Source organism: Bos javanicus, chromosome 25, assembly GCF_032452875.1.
Source record: "Bos javanicus breed banteng chromosome 25, ARS-OSU_banteng_1.0, whole genome shotgun sequence".
Lineage (NCBI taxonomy): Eukaryota > Metazoa > Chordata > Mammalia > Artiodactyla > Bovidae > Bos > Bos javanicus.
This window is the reverse complement of record NC_083892.1, coordinates 30,420,463-30,443,534: the sequence shown is the minus strand read 5'-3', so window position 1 is coordinate 30,443,534 and position 23,072 is coordinate 30,420,463. Positions and strand designations below refer to the sequence as shown.

Below are 23,072 nucleotides of genomic sequence, written 5' to 3'. Positions count from 1 at the left end.
ACTGGGTGATACTAATCTGCGCAGTTGTATTTTCTGGGGGAATAATCAATATGAATGTAACGAGAACTCAGTGTGCTTCCTACTGTGTTGTATCTGTATGAACCGTGATGTGATCTCTTGGCCTTTTGAATCGTTTTGTTTGAAGGCCTTACATAGATTATTCTGTCCTTGGTTGTGGGTGACTTTTTCCTAAGATTCTCTCCCCTGATAGACTAAATTGAAAAAAGCAAATGCCTTTAGATCTTCACTTTGCCTATTCGTATGTGTGTGCATGCATGCGTGTAAAGTATAAAGGTCATCACAAAGCCAGCTGGGCCACTTAGCACTTCCACTAACTCCACGTGGTTGCAGACTGACTTGGAGAGCATATTTCATTCTCCTTACTTTGTCACTGGTTTCTAATACTCAGTTTGTATGTGCAATTAATAAATGATGTGTCATGATCAATTTGAATATTTACACATCTCTGTATTCTACACATTGCCAGCCCCATTCCTGGCTGGTAACAGGTATTCCATAATTAGTGAATGAGATTTGCCTTTGCTCTTTTTCCTTCCTGCCACACTGTCTTAAAGTTAGTTCAGGTCTGAATGACTTGCTAATAACCGATAGCTAAATTTTATGTTAATCTAGGGTCAAACTCTGATCCACACATTTGACGCTTAACTTCTCTCACCATGCATGACAAATAGTCATCAGGCTACTCCCTTCTAGGAGAAAATGCAGCAGTCTAGAAAGCACCACGTTCCAGTGGGTAGAATTCTTGGTGAGACTGTACATAACAGAGCAGGTTACAGCTACCTTGAAGTATTTGCTAATAGGAACTCTGGCTAAGGCAGCATCTTAAATAATATGTACAATCAGCATGCTGTCTCCAGAACATGTTGTAGCATTTATTAGCAGGGCGTAAGCTAAGGTAAGCTCCCATTAAAAAAAAAAAAAAATCTTTGTAATGATTAACAAGCGCCCAGTATAATTTAAGGTGTTCTTTGGAGTTTATCAATATGGCCTCATAAAAAGCCTGAATATAAGGGAACTGTGACTTTAAGTCATTAGAAGCCCAGTGGTTTGATAAAATAACAGGAAACAGACAATTTATTATGAGCAGTCTCAGTAGCTCTGGATTATCTATAAAACTTTTACAGCCTTCCCCAAGTGGCAAGAAGCCATAAAACTTGCCTGAATGAGGGACTTGTTAATTTACTTGTTAAAGCAAATTAAAAATTTATAAGTGCTTTTAGGTAAATGAGATCTTCTCTCATTGCTGCCCTTGCGGGGCCCTGGAGTCCTAGGAGGGGAGAGTGGCTATGCTCAGACACCACTACAGAACAATAAAAGCTATTAAATTGTTCCAGTTTATTACAGCAGAGCCGTGCAGCTGTTGCCATGGCTAGCAGTGGGGTACCAGTGGTTGACAGCCTGGAGTTTCACTGTGTTTTCTGTCTCACTCAAGAAAGAAGGAAGAGGAAAGGAGTTTTCTTTGCAATTCTTTAGTAGTTAATATTCAGACCACACCTTTTTTTTTCTTTGCGTCATGAATCCAGGGATTTTAATCTACTTTTTCCTGTTTTCAGAAGTGTTTCTTTCAATTTCATAGGTTGCTGGTAAACCTTGTAATAAATTCCTACCCGTCATCATAACCTTCTAACCATTTAGACTATAGACAGAGGCCCAGGCCTTGGGGTGTTTGTGTAACCTTATCAACATTTTATTGAAAACAATCTCTCTTTTTACTTTCCCTTATTTAGCTTGGAGGTTAGAAGAAGGAGGTAAGAAAGGGGATCTGGTACATGTTCTTGTGTATTCAATTCCAAAAGCTGTGTGGAGTCAGTACTTTCTGTAGAATCCAGAGTTTACAGGTAAAGGTAGACTTTCTTTTTCTCCTTTGGTTGAAAAACCAGCTTAAGTTAAAATTCTTGGACCTAAGCATCTTCCTTGACCTTTTTCTGTTTCTCACTTGTTGAATTTCTTCCAGAGGTAACTGGAATAATGGGTGTTTGAGGACTGACTTTGACTGGTGGGGTCGTTTTTCAGTCTAAGGTCCTGTAGCTCGGGGGTTCTTGTTCTTGGTTCTCTTGGTTCTCTTCCACTTGCTTCACAACAAGTCACCTGCTCTCTGCCCTGAGGATAACAAGAATTTCAAGAAATAGAAGAAGGCATATTGCTCCACACAGATCAGAAGGTTTCATTTAGGAAGACCTTTTGCATTTATATGGCAAAAATGTGTGTTGTATCTCAACTATAGACCATATTTAATATTAAATAAAAAAGATGAATATTTCACAAGTCTACTTAAATTTTTAAGATCTTATCAGAAAAGTCAGGTTCCGTAAACATTTTCTTCTGGTAATATTTCCAATTACTGCACTCGAAAGGTACATTTTATTAACTTTTAGAACAGAAATGATCAATACAGGCATATTTGGTGCCAGTGTTTATTCTGCAATATCCACCCTTCAGCTACTTACATATAAATTCATATCTTTGATTTGGATTCTGTCTCAAACTATCTTGGAAAAGCATATTGAAAGTAAAACGTTACAGAAAGTTGGAGGTTAGAGAAAAAGCAATAAGAAGTGGCCAATAAATATATGTATTTATAGTGAAAATGAGTATACTACCCAAAGCAATCTATAGATTCAGTGCAATCCCTATCAAGCTACCAGTGGTATTTTTCACAGAACTAGAACAAATAATTTCACAGTTTGTATAGAAACACAAAAAACCTTGAGTAGTCAGAGCAGTCTTGAGAAAGAAGAATGGAACTGGAGGAATCAACCTTCCTGACTTCAGACTATACTACAAAGCTCCAGTCATCGAGACAGTATGGTACTGGCACAAAGGCAGAAATATAGATCAGTGGAACAAAGTAGAAAGCCCAGAGATAAATCCACTCACCTGTGGACACCTTATCTTTGACAAAGGAAACAAGAATATACAATGGAGAAAAGACAATCTCTTTAACAAGTAGTGCTGGGAAAACTGGTCAACCACCTGTAAAAGAATGAAACTAGAACACTTTCTAACACCATACACAAAAATAAACTCAAAATTGATTAAAGATCTAAATATAATACCAGCAATGATAAAACTTTTAGAGGAAAACATAGAACACTTTCTGACATAAATCACAGCAAGATTCTGTATGACCCACCTCCCAGAATAATGGAAATAAAAGCAAAAATAAACAAATGGGGCCTAATTAAACTTAAAAGTTTTTGTACAATGAAGGAAACTATAAGCAAGGTGAAAAGACAGCCTTCAGAATGGGAGAAAATAATAGCAAACGAAGCAACAGACAAAGAATTAATCTCAAAAATATACAAGCAGCTCATGCAGCTCAATACCAGAAAAATAAATGACCCAATCAAAAAATGGGCCAAAGAGCTAAACTGACATTACTCCAAAGAAGACATATAGATGGCTAACAAACACACGAAAAAATGCTCAGCATCACTCATTATCAGAGAAATGCAAATCAAAACCACAATGATGTTCCATCTCACACTGGTCAGAATGGCTGCTATCAAAAAGTCTACAGACAATAAATGCTGGAGAGGGTGTGGAGAAAAGGGAACTCTCTTACACTGTTTTGGGGAATGCAAACTAGTACAGTCACTATGAAGAACAGTGTCGAGATTTCTTAAAATACTGGAAATAGAACTGCCATATGACCCGGCAATCCCACTGCTGGGCATATACACCTAGGAAAGCAGATTTGAAAGAGACACATTTACCCCAATGTTCATCATAGCACTGTTTACAATAGCTAGGACATGGAAGCAACCTAGATGTCCATCCACAGACGAATGGATAAGAAAGTTGTGGTACATATACCCAATGGAGTATTTCTCAGCTGTTAAAAAGGATGCATTTGAGTCAGTTCTAATGAGGTGGATAAAACTGAAGCCTAAGTCAGAAAGAAAAACACCAATACAGTATATTAATGCATATATATGTAATATAGAAAGATGGTAATGACGACCCTATATGTGAGACAGGAAGAAACACAGATATAAAGAACAGACTTTCGGACTTTGTGGGAGAAGGTGAGGGTGGGATGATTTGAGAGAATAGCATTGAAACATGTATATTACCATATGTGAAATAGATGACCAGTCCAAGTTAAATGCATGAAACAGGGCACTCAAAGCCAGTGCACTGGGACAACCCAGAGGGATGGGATGGGGAGGGAGGTGGAAGGGGTTCAGGATGGGGGGCACATGTATGCCCATGGTTGATCCATGTCAATGTATGGCAAAAACCACCACAATATTGTAAAGTAATTAGCCTCCAATTAAAGCAATTAATTAAGTGTGTGTGTGTGTGGGTATATATATATTTAAATAACATTCTAGGGTTTTAGAAAGCATAAGCTTTTGAACAAGAAGATTCCTTAAGGTAAAAATTTCTTTCTGTAGTGACCCTTCTCCCGATTATTGTCCTGATATTTTTAATTGACTATGTTTTGGCTCTACTGAGCCTTTGTGTTGGCTGCTATCCAGTAGCGGTATGAGGGCTTCTCATTGTGGTGGCTTCTCGTTGCAGAACACAGACTCTAGAACACAGACACACGCTTCAGTAGTTGCAGCACATAGATCCAGTACCCCACGGCATGTGGGATCCTCCCAGACCAGGGATCGAACCTCTGGCCCCCACACTAGCAGGCTGACTTTGAACCACTGGACCACCAGGGCCCCTGTCCTGACTATTATAGAAATACCACTGTGTACTTATTATACCTCTCATTGAACTTCATGAGACTCTTACTGTTTTGAATCTTATGTATTTTTCATTTAGAGTCTCTCATCTTCAGAAATGGCTTGGTTATAGTCATCTTTGCACAGATTATCTTTGTGCCTTAAGATTTGTGTGGTAGGGGTTGGCTTCACAGCCTTATGGATGGAACTTTAAGAGTGGAGCTTAATAGATCTCGTTTCACTGCGTTATTCCCACAGACTTGACCACAGGGAGTAGAAAGCTTTAGTGGCTGTACTGTGTAGTTTGGTCCTTGTAGAAGAGGACCAGCCTAAACTGCAAGTATAGAAAAAAAGTGATAAATTAAAAAAATTTTTTTGAATTATATAGGCAAATGACTTTGGGCCAAAGGTCAGCTGCTGAGGAACCACTGTACTTTCTGAGGAGATCCAGAAAGGACTTCGTTACAGTGGGGTGGTAGGCAGGCTTCCCTGGTGGCTCAATGATGAAGAATCCACCTGCCAATGCAGGAGACACAGGTTCAATCCCTGGGTCAGGAAGATCTCTTGGAGAAGGAAATGACAACCCACTCCAGTATTCTTACCTGGGAAATGCCATGGACAGAGGAGTCTAGTGGGCTACAGTCCATGGGGTCACAAAAGAGTCTGATATGACTTAACAACCAGACAACAAATGTGGTAGGTACTGACGTATAGCTGCAATGAATAACTGATAACGCTTTTTGTAGTAAAATAGCAGTGCTTCAAAATATTTGCCTCTAACAGAGTTCACATTAGAAATTTAGTGTATATGTTCACTCGTTAGTAATATTGATATATGTTGTATAATGATTGCTTAATTGCTAATTTTCTTATGCTAATTGATGTTTTTCTATAAAACTAAATTCTTTAGCTCTTTACATTTATTGAATGCCATCTGGCTTATGAATTTTCATAAGAACTGCCAAAAAAGAGGTACAGACCCCCTCCCCCATCTTTCTCCTAAAAAGGTAGTAAATATGTATCCGTAATGACTTTTTAATGTGTAATTAGGGATTTCTTTTTTTTTTTTCCTGTAGGAATAAAACATTATTTCACTAAAAATATTTTCTGTCTCTCCCAACTTGAGTTTCTTTCCAATGCTATCAATAGTCATTGCTATGGCAATATACCGTCTTATTCTTTAAAAAATATCCTCTGTATTATTGCTCTGGCTAAGTATTTGGCAAATGTTACATTTGAAATATGTTTACCTTGATTGCCAGGCAAAACTCCACATTTATTTTTTATTGTCTTTTCATATCAAGATTTTTGTTTTACTTATGTATATTATGTGGGAATCTTAGTTTCCTTACCAGGGATATAACCCATACCCCCTGCATTGACAGAATGGAGTCTTAGTCATTGGACTGCCAGGGAAGTCCCAATTTTGTATTTTTTTAAAGTTTTATGTACATATTTGCCCATAATATTTTGGTTTAAAGTTATCATTAAGCTTTCATTGTACAGAAGCAAAGAAGTAAGTAGGTGCTATGTACAGTCTTTTTAGTTTGCAACACTTAGTGTTTTTTTCGGTGATTTCCTTTTACAGTGAGCTGTGAGCTCTCTGGCATCTCTGTACGTAGTTTTAGTACTATAATTTCTTTGTTTGCTAAGATAACATATATATATGTGTGTGTGTGTGTGTGTGTGTGTATGTGTGTGTGTATGTATCTATATGTTGTCTTGTTCCATTTTGGCTACTATAACAAAACATCATAGACTTGGGTAGCTTATATGCAATATACATTTATTTCTCATAGTCCTAGAGGCTGGAAAGTCCCAACGTTGAGGAGCCAGGCAGATTCTATGTTTTCTGAGGGCCTGATTCCTGGTTCATAGATGGCCTGCTTTCCCCTTTTTCTCACATGGTAGGAAGAGTGAGGGAACTGTCTGGGATCTCTTTCATAAGGGCATTAATCCCACCCAAAAGGGCTCCACTTATGCCCAATCGCCTCTGATAGGCCCAGCTGCTAATACCTTGAAATTTGGAATTAGATTTCAACATATGAATTTGAACTTGAAAGGGAAACAAACATTCAGTCTTTAGCATACATGTACAAATAGATTCAAGGGATTAGATCTGATAGAGTGCCTAAAGAACTATGGACAGAGGTTCATGACCTTGTACAGGAGGCAGTGATCAAGACTATCCCCAAGAAGAAGAAAATGCAAAAATGCAAAATGGTTCTCTGACAAGGCCTTAAAAATAGCTGAGAAAAGAAGAGAGGTTAAAGGAAAAGGAGAAAAGGAAAGATACACCCATTTGAATGCAGAGTTTCAAAGAGTGGCAAGGAGGGATAAGAAAGCCTTCCTCAGTGATCATGCAAAGAATGAGAGGAAAGCAATAGAATGGGAAAGACTAGAGATCTCTTCAAGAAAATTAGAGATACCAAGGGAAATTTCATGCCAAGATGGGCACAGTAGAGGACAGAAATAGGTATGGACCTAACAGAAGCAGAAGATATTAAGAAGAGATGGCAAGAAGACACAGAAGAACTATACAAAAAGATCTTCATGACCCAGATAACCACAGTGGTGTGATCACTCATCTAGAGCCAGACATCCTGCAATGCGAAGTCCAGTGGGCCTTAGGAAGGATCACTACTAACAAAGCTAGTGGAGGTGAAGGAATTCCAGTTGAGCTTTTTCAAATCCTAAAAGTTGATGCTGTAAAAGTGCTGCACTCAATATGCCAGCAAATTTGGAAAACTCAGCAGTGGCCACAGGACTGGAAAAAGTCAGTTTTCTTTCCAATCCCAAAGAAAGACAATGCCAAAGAATGTTCAAACTATCACACAATTGTACTTGCAAAGTAATACTCAGAATTCTCCAAGACAGGCGTCAACAGCACGTGAACCGTGAATGTCCAGATGTTCAAGCTGGATTTAGAAAAGGCAGAGGAGCCAGAGATCAAATTGCCAACATCTGTTGGATCATTGAAAAAGCAAGAGAGTTCCAGAAAAACATCTACTTTTGCTTTATTGACTATGCCAAAGCATAGTCACCACAACTGTGGTGGATCACCACAAACTGTGGAAAATTCTTCAGAGATGGGAATACCAGACCACCTGGCCTGTCTCCTGAGAAATCTGTATACAGGTCAAGAAACAACAGTTAGAACTGGACACAGAACAACAGACTGGTTCCAAATCAGGAAAGGAGTACGTCAAGGCTGTATATTGTCACCCTGCTTATTTAACGTATATGCAGAGTACATCATGTGAAATGCCAGGCTGGATGAAGCACAAGCTGGAATCAAGATTTCAGGGAATATCAACAACCTCAGATATGCAGATAACACCACACTCATGGCAGAAAGCAAAGAACTAAAGAGCCTCTTGATGAAAGTGAAAGAGAAGAGTGAAAAAGTTGGCTTAAAACTCAACATTCAGAAAACTAAGATCATGGCATCCAGCCCCATCATTTCATGGCAAATACATGGGGAAACAATGTAAACAGTGACTGACTTTATTTTTTTGGGCCCCAGAATCACTGCAGATGGTGACTGCAGCCATGAAATTAAAAGATGCTTGCTCCTTGGAAGAAAAGCTGTGACCAACTTGGACAGCATATTAAAAAGCAGAGACATTGCTTTGCCAACAAAGGTCTGTCAAAGCTATGGTTTTTCTAGTAGTCCTATATGGATGTGAGAGTTGGACTATATGGAAAGCTGAGAGCCAAAGAATTGATGCTTTTGAACTGTGGTGTTGGAGAAGACTCTTGAGAGTCCTGAGTCCCTTGGACTGCAAGGAGTCCAACCAGTCGATCCTAAAGGAGATCAGTCCTGAATATTCACTGGAAGGACTGATGCTGAAGTTGAAAACCCAATACTTTGGCCACCTGATGAGAAGAACCGAGTCATTAGAAAACACTCTGATGCTGGGAAAGACTGAAGGCGGGAGGAGAAAGGGATGACAGAGGATGAGATGGTTGGATGGCATCACCGACGCAATGGGCATAAGTTTGAGTAGGCTCTGGGAGTTGGTGATGGACAATGAGGCCTGGCATGCTGCAGTCTATGGCGTCGCAAAGTCTGACACAACTGAGTGACTGAACATGTATATTTATATACATTAACACTAGAATTTAGCAATTTTTAAATAAGTAGTCCACATGCTTTTCTAATATTTTCCCTTTTAATAATCTTACACTAAATATTCCCAGCTAGAAATAATAAACTATAAACCAGACAAGAATTGCTTGGCATGTATAGGTTTTGAATAAAAGTAAAAGTAACTTGTCAATTAAAGTTTATTTTTTTAAACTTACCATTAAATTAATTTAAATTTCCTTACGTCAGATGACTAAAGTACATGAAATTGTATTCTCAGTTGCTTGACTGAGTGTGATGTGACCAAAATAATCCTACCCTGTATTAAAGTTTTGATTATTAGTCATTCTGGGATGAAATTTGAGATCATTTTATAGAATTTAGTTCATAGATTAATATTTTTAATATATTAGGATTTAGCTACATTAGGTTATTAGGACTTCCCTGATAGCTCAGTTGGTAAAGAATCTACCTGCAATGCAGGAAACCCTGATTTGATTTCTGGGTTTGGAAGATCTGCTGGAGAAGGGATTGGCTACCCACTGCAGGATTCTTGAGCTTCCCTTGTGGCTCAGCTGGTAAAGAATCCACCTGCTATGCAGAAGACCTGGGTTCGATCCCTAGGTTAGGAAGATCCCCTGGAGAAGGGAAAGGCTACCGACTCCAGTGTTCTGGCCTGGAGAATTCCATGGACTATATAGTCCATGGGATCACAAAGAGTTGGACACGACTGAGCGACTTTCACTTTCACATTAGATTATGTATTAATTGTTCAGAATTGAGAGACACAGGTATAAAAATAACCAAGACAGGGTCTTGTCTGGAAGTCCACTGTTTTCAGATTACACAGTTCCACTGTGGGGAGCATAGGTTCGATTCCTGGTCAGGGAACTAGGATCCTTCACACCTTGAGGTAAGGCTGGAAAAAAAATTAAATAATTTAAAATAACCCAAGATGGGTGATAACATTTACTTATTTTTTTCCATTACAAAGATTCAGAATATTTATAGCTAATTTGCTAATTGTTCCCACTAAAATATTTGGTCATTAAACTACAAATTATTGTTGTTACTTGCCCAGATGAATGGTCACATTGCAGTTGGTTAAAATATATCTGCGTTGCCAATGAATGATAATGATACTCTGGAGGATAGCATAGTATTATGGAATCACATGGACCCTAGGATAAAAGGCCTGGTTGTGAACTGTAGGTCTACCTCTTCCTATCTGTTTAACTTGAACACTTGCCTCCACTTACTTAACCTTAAATAGTAACAATCATGTCTGCCTCAGAGTTGTCATGTAAAGAACCAGTAGCTTAGTGCAGTAGATTATGACACTACCTTAAGGACAGTAAACGCAACATTCAGCCAGTGGCCAGGAATCCTGGTAAGTAGCTCTGCTCATCACCATCTCTCTAGGTGCCTTTGGTCGGGTCACTCATGTCTGCACTTGCATTTCTTGTCCTGTGATGGGGACACATTACAGTTTACTTTGCTTACCCCAGAAAATTTATGTGAGAATTGAGTTAGATACATTATGTACAGTTGGGGGAAAATTATATAATAGCAAAACAAATAGGTACCGTATTCAGAGAAGGCAATGGCAACCCACTCCAGTACTCTTGCCTGGAAACTCCCATGGACGGAGGAGCCTGGTAGGCTGTGGTCCATGGGGTCACTAAAAGTTGGACACGACTGAGCGACTTCACTTTCACTTTTCACTTTCATTCATTGGAGAAGGAAATGGCAACCCACTCCAGTGTTCTTGCCTGGAGAATCCCAGGGATGGGGGAGCCTGGTGGGCTGCCATCTATGGGGTCGCACAGAGTCGGATATGACTGAAGTGACTTAGCAGCGGCCCCAGCAGCAGGTACAGTATTATTAAGCAGCTTAATGGTAACTGGCCACCCCATGTTAACCTGTCAGATCTGAGAATGTGCTATGTCTAGTTGTCTTTCAGTGTTCTTGTGATGGTTGCCTTTACATGCTGCTATAATGGTAGAAGCTGCAGACTGGGATTCTTTTGGCAATCTGAGTCAAAATGAGTTGCATTATTAAACAAATACATTGCTTTTAGAAACAACTCAATGAGAATTTCTGTTGTATATTAAGGGGCTAATGTGGCGTGGATTTTGGGGAGAAAACACCTAATTAGAAAGCTGGATCTGTTCTTAAATTGCGAGTGTGTGTACATCAAAGCCATCATAAGAATAAATTTAAGTCTGATAGTGTACATGGTTTCAGTACACATTGGCGAAATACCCTGCTGATTGCTGATTGAAAACAGTTGTTAATTCTCTACTTCACTAAATTCAGAGTGGAAAAACTTTCCTTAATAAAGAACAGATTGAGGAGATCCAAGACCTTACTGTGTGGGAATTAATGGCAGATGCATATACTGGTAGTTAAAATGTTTCATTAGATGTTAATGTCTTGCTGTGTTTTTAATTGTTCAGGAATTAGCCTCCAGAATATTAAAACCATCTGTTTGTTATCATGATGAAACAGAATGCTTAAATAGTTATTAATTTGTGTTTGTCTTTTTTTTTTTTTTTTTGAGGGATAATCTGTAAAACTTTGATCTGTTCAGAGTTCAGGGAATTCGGAATGTAGAAGTGAAAAAGAATTTTAAAACACACCACTGTCCCAAATAGCTATAGTTTTTTTTTTTTTTTCCTACCTACTGTGCATATATTATGTGTACTCTTTTTCATATTCTTTTTCTAAAGTAAAATGAGTTATCTCTTGTTTTTCATGATGTGATTAAGAATGATCATAGAGCTGGTTTCCCTTAGAACTGCAGATTACTTTATATTCAATATCAAGAGAATTTAGACATTCTGAGGGTTGAAGGGAAGCTGAAATTTCTAAGTACATGTTGTTCTTTCTGTGCTCCACTAGGTCTGCATAACAACTGAGGGCTGTAGTCCTTATAGATTCAGGCTGACATTGGTTCTAGTCCTGCCTCTGCTGTTTTCTGCCTTTTGTGACATTGCTAGGATTACTTAGTCTTTTTCTGATTTGGTTTCTCTATCTGTAAATTGGGAAATAAAATTTGATTTACAGAATTTGGGGGCTTCTTAGAAATAGTATGTAGGTTGCATATGTATTCTGTTAATACTACGTATATTAATTGCTTCATTTTTTGGTTACATGGAGTCAATGAGATATTCCAGGTGCCAGTGAGAATACGTGTTAGCATTGTAGCTGTACGAGCCAAGACCCTTCATTTCCTAGCATTTGCCTCTGTGTTGATAGCCAGACATTGGTGTGTTTTAAGTTCTTACCCTGCAAATGAGCTAGTATCATCTTATCTCTAGTTGTCTGTCAGGTGGGAGAGCTCTACAAGGGAAAGAACTCACCTCCCTTTGCCTGGGATTCCAGTTTCTGTTTCTGAGGGGTCTGGTCTTTGTCTTCTCATGTCTGGACTTGGTTAGGAAAAATGGTCAAGTTTTTTCTTCATTAATGTATGCAAATCAGCTAAAATCATGCTAAGAAATGGAAACTATGTATTTGAATCTTTCTGCACCTTAGAGAAGTGCCATGTTTTTAGACTAAGAATTTATGATAGTTGGAGAATTTATGATCCTCTGTATAAGCTTTCTTTACCATATTTGCCCCTCGTTCAAAATTGGATTATCCCATTCCCTATGTCTCTTTTGTCCAGGCTAAAAATGAGAAAGGCTTCCTGACTCGAAGTCTTCTGGAGCCAAGTGAAAATCACTATAGTGCAGTGAAGTTTGTTAAAAACCTTGAGTCTTTAGTTCAGGTTCATCAGAGGTCAGGCAGATGATTCAGGCAGGTAATGCAGCACAGTGCAGGGCGTGGGGCGGTGCTGAAATCATCCCGTGTGACTTCAGAGTTAATTCAGTCAGCGCTGCCATTTCCAGTGGTATGAACTGGTACTAAAGATCATTTGTTGTCCTGACAAAGGAAACTTATACCATGTTGGAGAATGTATGTATTTCTATAACCAATTGGGTTTCTTTTATAAATGATGTTGTTGCTCTTATTAAATGTGTTTGATAGTACACAGTAACATCCCTTCATATGGGATCTTAGAAGATATTTGTTGGATTGATTTTAAAAAAACAAGAAAATGATTTTTTATATTAAAAATATTTGTTAGAAGGTAAATAAGATTTTTAAAATGCTTCATATTACCCAAATTATTCAAAAGTGGCAATTTCATCAATAAGCGTATATAGTACTAAGAGAGCTATTAACTTCTCTTGGTAGTGGTTTTTGACCTTTTGCTGAACAAGTACTTTTAGAATTCTTAAATGCCAGGATGAAGATTTATTAAACTAAGTGCAATTATATGCTACTTTTCATTTTATAATCCTATACCTGACTATCTGAAATATTTTAAATTACATATGATCACTGTTTCAAGAAGAAAATCAGCAATGGCACTTTGTGAAGACTGAGGAATTTGAAGGCTTATGTGATTAGCGAGGCCATGGTTAACTAGTGTACACTCAGTTTTCATATTACCACTCTACTTTTGAGCTTTCTTTTTTGCAAATCCCAAAAGGCTAACTTTGTGAGATCCAATCATACTCTTTGTTAATATCTCTAAAAGCTATTTCATGGAGGATTTGAAAGACTGACTTACATGCTACAGATATGATGCAGAGACATCTCTGATGGTCCAGTGGTAAGAATCTGCCTGCCAGTGCAGGAGACATGGGTTCGGGAACATCCCACATGCCGTGAAGCAGCTAAGCCCACGTGCCACAACTACTGAGCCTGTACTCTAGAGCCCACCTGCTTACTATTGAGTCCATGTGCTCTAGAGCTCGTACTTCTCAATAAGAGAAGCCACCACAACGAGCGGCCTGTGAGCCTCAACTAGAGAGCAGTCCCTTCTCGCTGCAACTAGAGAAAGCCTGTATGCAGCAACGAAGACCCAGTGTAATCCATAAATAAATAAAACGTTTTTTAAAAGATTCTGCATATTGACCAATTCAACAGATACTTATTGAACATCTAATTAATGTAGGCACTATTTTAGATTCTACAGATATAATAGTGAACAAAACAGATAAGAATCCTGGTACTCAAGTAGCTTCTTATTTACTTGCAGTGTGGTTGGGGTGGGAGATGTGTTTGAAGAAGGACAGTGGACAGATAATATAGGTAAACATTAGATGGTGTTAAGTAGAAGCAGGGTAACACTTGTAAAGAGGATGATCTAGGAAGTCCTCACTGAGAAAGTGACATTTCAGTAAACATCTGAGGAAGGGCAGTCGTGAACCACGTGCCTTTGGGGGCTAAATATCTCAAACAACAAGTACCACACGTGCAAAGGCCCTGAGGTGGGGGCCAGCCCGGCTTATTTGAAAAATAGTGATGAGGCCAGTGAAACTGTTACAGAGTGAACAAGGCAGAGAGGAGTAGAAAATGAGGCCAAGAGAAAGAACGGGGGAACCAGACAGATTGGGGGCTACTTTGTAGGCCATTAGAGTGACCTTTGTCGTTACTCTTACTTTTTTATAGGAGCTCTCTGGCTCCTGAGAGAGATGCATGGACATAGTGGACAAAGGCACAAACTGGATGTCAGATAGGAAGGTATTGTTTTAATCCAGGTAAGAGAAGACGGCAGCTTTGAACAGGGCAGTAACTGTAGAGAGAAAGATTTTAGCCTTGGCCAAAGGTGAAGTTGCTGTTGATAACAATTAGACACATCGAAGATACTACTTTAGTTGTTACAAGTTTGAGATTCCTATTACATGTCTAAGTGAATTTGCAGATGCAGCTGGTTTGAGGAGACTAAAATTGGGGGAAGAGATCGAGGCAAATGAAGCATCATCAGCACATAGGCAGTATTTGAAAACATGACACTGGATGAGATCATCAAGGGTAGTGATTATAGACAGAAAAAAGAAGAGGTCCAAGGACAGAGCCTTGGGGAACCTAATGTCAAGATGTGTAAGGAATGGCCAGAGGAGGTAGGAGGAAAAGCAGGAGTGAAGCAAAGTACTTTTAGGATGAGCAGTTGTGTTCGATGCTACTGTAGCTACTGATGCTTCCTGTAGATAGATCAGTAAGATGGGGACTCACAGTGACCGATAGGCTTAGCATTTGTAGGTAACTAATGATTGGCACTGCCCTCCAATCAAGGCAGGATGGACTCTCGCCCTCTGGCCTGCTCTGGTCCTCAAGCCATCCCCTTCCCAGAGTGGAAGAGTTCAAAGGACCACCACCCTACATTCCACTTGGATCCCACCACTCCCCCTCTTATAGCGTGCTTCCTAATTTTCTGGGACTTCAGAAGTCTTAGCCTACATACTCTCAATCTGGTTTTCACAGTCTGTTTCCTACGTCTGTCTGCCTGAAAGCAGGCTGCACCACAGCCATGCATGTGGTCAGACCTGAGCTGGGGCACTGCTCGTGGTAGCTGGGTAAAGTGAGCATGTGGATGGAAACTGGAGGTTGGGCTGGGAAGTTACCCCGTGAGCAGGTGAGGCTTTTGAGATGTGGGAGAGAACTACAGTTGGGAAGAGAAGGACACCAGACCAGGGGCTGGTTGTTCTGCTCTGCCACGTTCTGTCAAGAAACTTTAAGGCATATAGAAGTCTAACGTAAATCCTGACCTTCAGTGTGAACATTCATTTAAGCAAGGTCAGTGGATAAGATATTTTATTTAACACTCTATTAGCTTGACTTACAACTTTCAACTATTTAGACTTAACTGTTTTGATTCTCTTGCCCGGAGATCTGCAAATGCTTCTGATAGCTATTTTCGGTGAGCTGGACAGGAGCAATTTCATAGCATGCTGAGGACAATTGCCTCATTAGAATGGGTTAAACAGAGAATGGGAGGAGGAAAATGAGAGATACTGAATAAAATGTTTTTAAGGATTTTTTTGTAAGGGGGATCTTGAAAAGGTAGCTGGGTTTCTTTGTTTTGTCTTGATTGTTTTGTAAGGTCAAAACAATAATAAATGGAATGTTTGTACTCTAAAGAAAAGACTTAGTTTGTTGGTGCTGCCATGAGAAAATGCCACAGAGTGGGTGACTTAAACCAGGAATTTATTTTCTCACAGTTGTGGAGACTAGAAGTCCAAGATGAAGATAATGGCGGGTTTTCCTTCTTCTGGGGCCTCTCTTCTTCCCTGCAAAGGAGGCCGTCTTCTCCCTGTGCCTGTGTGTATCTCATGCCTCCCTGTGTCACAGTCTTGTCTTCTTATGAGGACACCAGTCTGATTGAGTTAGAGCCCACCCTCATGACCTCATTTTAACTTAATTGCATGTTTAAAGTCCCTGTCTTTAAATAAGTCACATTCTGAAGTAATGAAAGTTATGGTTTCAATATATGAATTTGGGGCGGACACATTGGAAAAGACCATGTGTGTCTTGAAGATTGAAGGCAAAAGGAGAGAAGGGCAACAGAGGGTGAGATGGTTGGGTGGCATCACTGACTCAGTGAACACGAGTTTGAGCATACTCCTGGAGACAGTGAAGGACCTGGAAACGTGGCATGCTGCAGTCCATGGGATCGCAAAGAGTCAGACATGACTGAAAAACAACAATAACAATTCAGTCTGTAGTAGGGATTTCAGATACTCCAGAATATGTATGTGTGGAACCCATACCACCTATGAAAAATGACTATGGCTTCTCAAAAGAGTTGACCTTAGTGTTTCCTAAACAAGTTCATTTCTGTCCTCCTTGAAGTGATGTAGCCTAGTAATGTAGCCTAGCCTAGCCTAATGTAGCCTACTCAACAGTTGGTGCATGTTTGATAATACGGACTGAATTCTCTCAGCTCACCCCATCCCAATTCAAACTCATATGTTTAAGTCCAAACCCTCAATTTATTTGGAGTAAGGAAGTAATTAAGGTTAAATGAGATCCTAAGAGGATATGATTAATATCCTTTATTAGAAGAGTGATTAGAAGGATTGTTTTCTTTTTTCCCTCCATATGAGGACTCAGAGAGATGGTGGCTTTCTGTAGGACAGGAAAAGGGCTCTTACCAGAAACTGCTGGAACGGCCTTTGTCTTGTTCTTATATTTCTGACCTCCAGAAGTGAGAAAATTTCTGTTATTTAAGCCATCAGCCTGGTATTTTGTTATGGCAACCTGAGTCAATTAAGACATTAAGATACACATGGACATCAACATTCAAAAAAACAAAAAAGGAGAGGGGAGAAGATCTAAACAGATATTTCTCCAGAGAAGATATACAGATAACCAACAAGTAAATGAAAAGATGCTCAACATCACTAATTATTAGAGAAATGCAAATCAGAACTACAATGAGGTATCACCTCCTACCAGTCAGAAGGGCCATTCACAAAGTCTCCATATACTAAATTCTGGAAAGGGTGTGGTGAAGAAGGACCCTTCCTATGTTGTTGGTGGAAATGTCAACTGGTACAATGACCAAGATTCCTTAAAAAACTAAAAATAAAACAGAGTGGGTATATGTATAACTGATGCACTTTGTTGTACACTTGAAACTAACACAACATTGTGAATAGTCCAATAAAAAAGAAAAGCTAAAAATAGAACTACCATATGATCCAGCAGTACCACTCTTAGGGATTTATCTGGAAAAGACAAAATTCTAATTTGAAGAGATAACGTATTCCTGTGTTCATAGCAGCACTATTTACTCACTAACCAAATGATACTGTCTCAGAAATTCTTTTCAGTAATCAAAATCTCACTATCATTAGGCTAGAAACTGTACCAAAGCAGTCAAACATCGCTTCATCCAATTATTTTTGCATTGCATGTGTTTATTGTGGATTTTTGAACCTATATGAAAACAGATTTATTTTTCAGTCCACAGTCATGCTTAAGGAATGCCAAATAGACAAGCTTTTCCCTTTAATCTCATTCTTGTGCATTATTTTTCCCCCAGATAGTTTAGACTTCTTTTTTGATAGGAAATGAAAAGTCAGGTTGTTATCATGCCTTTTGTCAACATAATTCAACCTGGAAATAGTACCCAGGTTGTAGATAGAGATTTTATTTATATATGAGCACTGATTTTTACACTTCCATTCCCTTTCCTTCACATTATTAAGTTATGAAGAGATAGTATCATAATAGCCTCTTGGCCAAATCATAGAGTAATGATTCTCTGGATAAGCCATAGAACATTATTAAGTTTTGTTGTTTGGGTTGCATTTGTCTGTTGGAAGAATATCAAAGTTGGTTAGGTTGCTCTTAATTGCTTTTTGTTTATATTTGAGACTACATAGTTAGATTGATCTTAGCTTATTTTCTGCTCTTTATTTGATTAACTTTTCAACGTTTTCTATTGCCGTGAAGTCCATTGAATCTGTTTAAATTTGAATAATGTATGTGATAGTCCAGTGTAAGTACTTCAGTCATTTCTGTTTTTTTCAGGCAAATAATACAGTCTTCATGTTATTATCTATGGAATACCTTAAGTATTTATTTGGGGACATCAGTGACAAAGAGAAATTACACTCCAAAATCCAGGCATATACAGGAACCCTTTTTATGATACATGGATTGAGGCAGTTCCTCCTTTTCTTGCCTTTGGAAACTGACTGTAGTAGGCAAGATCCCAAGATGACCCTCCAGATACGCCCCGTGTTTACTGCCATGATTAGATTTTTATATGGACAGTTGACTTTAATAAAGAGAGTTGTGTTCTTTTGCTTCATTAGTCTGATTTAATCAGGTAAGTCTTCAACCAGGGAACTCTTTTCTGGAGTAAAAAATGAAAATCAGGGGACTTCTTGTTGTTTAATTGCCAAGTTGTGTCCAACTCTTCTGTGACCCCCTTGGACTGTATTCCACCAGTGTCCTCTGTTCATGAGATTTCCCAGGCTTGGAAATGGGAATTGGAATGGGTTGCCATTTCCTTCTCCAGAGGATCATCCTGACCTAGGGATTTAACCTGTAGCTCCTGCATTAGTAAGTGGATTCTATACTACTGGGCCACCCAGGAAACCCTGATGGATTCTTATCTTTTTAAAATAAACTGCTCTATTAAAATATTCATTATATATAACATTATATTTCTATTATATATGATGAAATTTATTCATTATCAGTCTAATATATTAACAGAGATGTACAACCATCACCATACTACAATTTTTAAACTTTGCCATCACCTCCAAAATTTCCCTTGTGCCCATTTGAAAATTGGTGGATTCTTACATTCGTTTGCAAAATTCATTAGAATTTGGTGGGCTATTTTTTATTTATTATTAAGTCTAATTTGTTGCCTTTCATTAGAATTTTGCAGCTTTTTAAAATTAAGATCATCCATGTGGTTCTCTTTTTGTTTTCTTACTATCAAATTTGGGCACAGATTAACTTTACTATTTTTTTTCCAAGCTCTGGATCAAATTTTGTTAAAGTTTTTTAAAAACTGAAACTAATTTAGTATGATTTTTGTCAGTATCAACAGAGAAATCTGTTTACTACTTAATTTAGAATATGTTCATTATCACATTTTTGTAATGATAATCATATTATTATTACATTGTATTGCTAAGTCGCTTCGGTCCTGTCCGACTCTGTGCGACCCCATAGATGGCAGCCCACCAGGCTCCCCCGTCCCTGGGATTCTCCAGGCAAGAACACTGGAGCGGGTTGCCATTTCCTTCTCCAATGCATGAAAGTGAAAAGTGAAAGGGAAGTCTCTCAGTCGTGTCCAACTCTTTGCGACCCCATGGACTGCAGCCCACCAGGCTCCTCCATCCATGGGACTTTCAAGGCAAAAGTACTGGAGTGGGTTGCCATTGCCTTCTCCACATTGTATTGGCATAGTATTATTATATTATTTCTGGGTTTTGATTTTTATCTCTTCATTCTTAAATATATAAGAAGTATGTCTCATATTTGTCCCAATTTTACTTTAATGTATTAATTGTATAATATTTAAATTTCCAATTCAATATGTAGTATTTATTTTTGTAATCTCCTTTCTCTATTCTTCCCCACTGTTGCTTTTCTTGTTGTGTTACTTTTTGTTCTCTGTAGTTAGGCTGTTTACTTCTGTTACTTCCAATCTGGTAGAAAATACATAAGTTAATCTCTAACACAGAATTAACAGATCTTGTTAAATGTTTTACTTATGTATTTATAATTTTCACTTTCTTAATTTATAAGTGCTGTGTTTGTTATTTTTTCTATGACTCAGTTATCATTGTGGAGAGAATTTTTATTATCTTTATATTGAATAAAAATCTCTAGGTAATATGGATATTCAGTTTAAAATGTTATTAATTTTTACTATCCAGAAGGCTGTTCATGTAGTTTCTGACTTTTAATACCTTGATATTCGTTGTAGCTTACTTCATTTTCAGTTTGTGGTAATGTCCCCTGGATGCTCTGGAAGATGTGGTCTGTATAAGTTACCTAATTGAATATGTATTACTTGAGTCAAACTGAGTTCTGTAACCCTTAACCCCTGGGTCCCTTTCTGCTGTTTTATTTTCTTAGTGTAAGTAGCATGCTAAAGTTTTTTAACTCCTGTTGATTTCCTTTTATAAAGAAAAGTGTAAAAGGTAAATACTATACCTTTTATTGCTACAAAATGATTGGCATATGATTTAGCCATTTATTTCTAATATTTTGTCTTTTTTTCTCTTTTAAAATTTAGGAGTGCTTTATGACCAACAAATACATTTTTTTTTTACTTTACCTAATACAAACTAGATATCTTTGCCTTTAAAAAAAAAGGAGCTTAATCCATGAATGTTATTGGTATAATAACTAATATACTTAGCCATATTCTTGCTTTCTTGCTATTTCCCTTATTTTTTTTCTGTTCTGATAATTATGATTTTTATTATTTTACATTTGATAGTAACTTAGAAAGCAAATAACTTTAGTATTTAAATTTTACTAGTGATTATTTTATGATTATGAAATCCTTAAAATTCTTCCTCTAACTGTTGAAAACAATAACAGTATATCTTCTGATTCTGTGATCCCAGAGAAATTTCACACAAATTCCTTGTACTACCCTAGTTTCCAGAATTTAATTTTTGTTTCTGTCACATGTTATTATTATGTGTTTAAAAGTACAACATTTATTTCTTAAAAACAAGTTTTTTCTATTCAACTTTGTAATTTTGTTTGTACTGGTTATTTCCCGCTAGCTTGTTTGGACGTGTCCAACCTTTTCATTAAGTTATTTACTTTGGTTCTGTGCCTCTCCTCCAAAATACCTTTTAAAGCCTAAGAAATAAAACAGTCAAATGCCACTCAATCTATGAAACTTTCTCCACTTGGGGACAGTTTTATATGGGAAAAATAAAACACCAGTTTTATGAGATTAAATACTCAACTGTTTTGATGTTAGTGGAGGTATATTTTAAAATATCATTGAACAGGAGATTTGGTGCTTATTGGCACCTTCAAGAAATGTTGTATGTTGTTCATTTAGATCCCTGCAGGAATACTCAGCAGTCCAAGATAAGATTTACGGTGCTTTGAGGAACCAAAACTGGGGTAGGAGATTACTTTCAGCTGTTCTTATGCATGGCACTGCGTCAGTCAGTCACATCGGTCATCTCGAGTTCTGGGCTTAGGTATCTTCTCACATACTTCATCCCTTTGTGAGTTTTGTTTGAAGGGTTAATGACACCTTCTGAACATCTTGCATCTGTGGAACTCTCCATACATACACTGAAAAGAATGGCACAGCCTGGCTCTCAAATCTTGCCAGGTGTGCATAGAATTGCTCCACCTTTCCTCAGTCTGGGGCAGTGGGACTCTGTTACATGTTCATTAGCTGTAATAAAACCATGTATTGTTATTTTCCTAATTAGTCATTAATAATAGTTAACTCTGTAATGACAACACAGTTTCAGAGCATGGTAAATATACTGCTGCCTACGAAATCTAATGAAAACACACTGGCTTCTTATATTTTACAAAAGATGATAATCCTGCTAGTATTATAGCCACTCATTCTAGATGCTAGCTTCCTTTCACTTTTTTTTTTTTCTAGTTCTGATTCTTAAACTATATTATACCTAATTGGTAGAAACTTCTAAAGCTAGAGTGAATTGTAGTAATTTTTAAATAAGTGAGGTCCTTAGATATCTTAAGACTGATAGTAAAAAATTTCATTGCATCATTTATAGCAGAAACTTTCTTAGAGCTGCTGTGAATGCTAGGAGAAATCAATGCATGCAGATTGATTTTTCTTAGGTCTTTAAATGTTTAAGCCAGCACCTGGCCTTTGTAATGTTTCTTGGTTGTAGGTAATAGCTGGGAATTTCAGGTGAAGGATTACAACTTCGGAGTTAGTTATGCTACCCCGAATGATCCATTGGATGTGGTTGAAAATGCCAGTCTTAAATGTATTCATGGGATTAGGAAGGAATACTTCTTTGCCTGAAATCTTGTGGGTTAGCTTTAGTACTTACTGTAGTCAGTCTGTATCTTTGAAATATTGAGCTGTCTGACAGCTTAAAATCCTAAGTTTCCTTTAAACTTGAGCCTGGCTTCGGAGGTGAAAGGGGTGGTATGGGGGTGGATTTTATGTAAGGCTCTCTGAAGAGAATTCACTGAAGTGCTTTTGCTGGCAGGACATAAGGAAGGCTGGTAAGCTGCTTCCTCTGAGTTTTTCTTGGGTTTTGCTCTTAGCCTAGATCAACATTTAGTCAGATAATTTACATCAGGGCCACTGGGGTCTCTTGTTGGACCTTGTTGAAGTCATCCTTTTCCTTCCATGAAGAAACGTGGAAGAGACCCAAAAGGAAAGTCCAGATTTTGTTAAGCCATTTGCGCATTAGGAAAAGTCTTGATTTTCTTATTCTCTGAATTCCCAGTTTGATGTTTATTTCTCCTCTAAGTTGGAGGACTTAGTTTTTATAAACATTATTTGATCAAATGTTACCTAATAAGATTTCTTTGTGAATACAGTTAGTTACCACAGATGTATTGAAAATAAATTCTGTGGGAGAATACTGGTCTACCACAGAATCATTATTTCCAGGTTAAATGTAAACATTTAAACAAGCACTGTGAATTACAATGAAGATAGCAGTAGGCAGTAGAGACATGGGGTTAGTCCTCAATCTGTTTGCTAATTCTGAGCAGATTTCCTTTATTTATTTATTTTTTTCCATTCCACACATTGGAGCTAGTTTTACCTGCCTCTACTTAACTCAGAGATCCAATGAGATAAGAGTTCTGACATTGTTTATGAATTACATTCCACACACAGATTTTATCATTAGTATAAATATATTTAATGCAGGTCTTTTAAAACTTGATAAAATATATCACAATTATAAAAGGCATTTAATGAAAAATGAGAT

At 37.9% G+C, this 23,072-nt stretch overlaps 1 protein-coding gene across 9 annotated transcripts in view; it reads left to right on the top strand.

Moving 5' to 3' along the window:
- Nucleotides 1–23,072, top strand: part of AUTS2 (activator of transcription and developmental regulator AUTS2) — a 1,221,294-nt gene that overhangs the window by 495,282 nt on the left and 702,940 nt on the right. The gene's annotated exons all lie outside the window — the stretch shown is intronic.